We start from the raw sequence: 2388 nt of genomic DNA on the forward strand, positions 1-2388 counted from the left end.
GAAAAAATTCCAAGTCTAAATTTGATCAGTTTAACTATTCGAAACTCATCCGAGGCCCTCTGGACCATAACCAATTATGCAAACATGTCTCAAAATACAATACAAACTTAGTTGAGGCTTCAAACTACGTCAAACAATGCTGAAATTACGAATCGCACATCGAATCGAATTATGAGTTTTCAAATCTTTCAACTTTTATATTTTGTGCCAAAACATATCAAATCAATCCAGAATGACTTCAAATTTTTATACACAAGTCATAAATGACATAATGGACCTGTTCCAATTTCCAGAATTGAATTCTGACCCCGATATCAATAAAGTCAACTCCCGGTCAAACTTTCTAAAAATCTTTTATTTTTCAACTTTCGGCAAAATGCGTCGAATTGTCCTACGGACTTCCAAATCTAAATCCGGACATGGGCCTAAATCCGAAATCACCATACGAAACTATTAAAATTATCAAAATTCTATTCCTGAGTCGTTTGCTCAAAATTCAAATATCCGGTCAAACTTTAAAAATTCAAGCTTTATAAATGAGAATTGTTCCTTCAATTAAATTTCGAATCTTCTGAAAACCAAACTCAAACCCACACGCGGGTCATAATATATATTACAAAGTTGCTCGGGACCTTAAGTCACTGGACGGAATATAAATTCTTTGAACGACAAGTCGGGTCGTTACATATTGGCACGCCTGGAGGAACTCAAACTCTACCATTTGAATTATTTGAAGCCCCTGATATTGCTTGATGAAGCTCAGTTATTATCTGGTCCTATCTTGAGAGATGATTAATGATCTCCTTTTGTTGCGCTCTCAAAATCTTAACAGTATCGGCAACAAGTTCATTATCCATATCATCAAAAGTATGACTCATTGCCCGCCGAGCATTTCTTTCTACCCTATTAGGAGTTGACTCATTCCCATTGAGACAGGTTTCACTTGTTGAACCATCATGTTGATTTCTATCATGGAGATTGTCCACGGGCTCGTCGTTATTATTTGTTCCAATATTGAGCGAGTTGTTGACGTCACTGGGTTCCATAGCTATTATATGCTTACAACAGAAAAGGTTCAAAGTACGTTAGTAAAAGATGAACATATCAAAATAATACCATAATTGTCTAAGCCCCACGATGGACGCCAAACTATTTACTGAAAAAATAGTACAGTTGAATTTGTAACATGATTTATAGATACGTGGATTAAATTGATCCGATATAGTAAAATAACAAAGTGAAAACAAAGTAAAATAAGGATAATTGAAGAAAAGACAAGCCTGAGCTTTCAGAATGTTTCCATCAGGATTAAGAATAATTGGAAGATCTCGACAACACTTGTATAAAGCTTGAGAGAAAGAATATTAGTCTTTTGCTATCGATATTTCTTCCTCACTTACAATAGAATGAAAGCCTCTATTTATACTAGAGTTATTCTTGCCTCCTTAATTACCATTGTTAATGCTATAATAAAAGATAATTAAAGGTAATAAAAAATAATAAAGGGTAATAATGCATAATAAGGGCTAATAAAGGCTGGAGGAATCTTGGGGTCTTCTGCAACATTTCTGTAACGGTCATATCTTGAATTGCTTCTTATTAGGCCATAGGTTTGTATCCGGTATCAATATCTTATCCGGCCACAGGTTTATTTTCGGTGTAAACATGGTTTAATCACTACTGATTGACACGTGTAGCCTCCTAATTCACCCATCTCCTGATACCGATTTTTGTCATATACAAAATAAGCTAAAAGTGGTCAAGATGTTACTAAAATTCAGACTAATAGATTGTTATTTCAAATTGTAATTTCCAGATCATCGAGTTGCTCTTTTGAAAAAAAAACTAACACATTCCTTCGGGACAAATTCTATCGTTCCTTCAGGGACATCCGAATAAATTGGAACGATACAGAGAAGATTATCATGGTCTGTGCAAGGATGACACAAACAAAGAGATGTTTGAAATTTTTACAAAATTAAAAAAAATTATTCTACTGCCATTTTTTCTATATGTAGCTAATGGGCATAATAAGACTCAAGTTTCAAATATTTTTTCTAACTTCAACTTTAAGTACTTTTTTTCAAACTTCCAAATCATGTCCGAACGCGCCTATTTCATTGTCTGATGAGGATTTGAAGCACAAATAGGTATATGTCAATGTCATATAATGAGAGGGACCATTACAGTTGTATCATAAGGTGCATTTTGATATATACGTATAGAAGATATATGATAAGATTGGAATATTGGATTCATTTAGGCAGATTAGTACCTGCTATATTATTTGGTTTAACTAGGAGAATGGATAGCCATCTAAATTGAATTCATTTAACACGAAAGGTTGATTAACATGAACCTAGAGCAAAGTTACCGATTTTCTTTCCT

At 33.9% G+C, this 2388-nt stretch overlaps 1 pseudogene; it reads left to right on the forward strand.

The window, feature by feature from the left end:
* The first annotated feature begins 1875 nt into the window (after positions 1 to 1875).
* Positions 1876 to 1972, forward strand: LOC117279095 (U6 spliceosomal RNA; annotated as a pseudogene).
* Positions 1973 to 2388: the final 416 nt, after the last annotated feature.

This window comes from Nicotiana tomentosiformis, chromosome 12, assembly GCF_000390325.3.
Source record: "Nicotiana tomentosiformis chromosome 12, ASM39032v3, whole genome shotgun sequence".
NCBI lineage: Eukaryota > Viridiplantae > Streptophyta > Magnoliopsida > Solanales > Solanaceae > Nicotiana > Nicotiana tomentosiformis.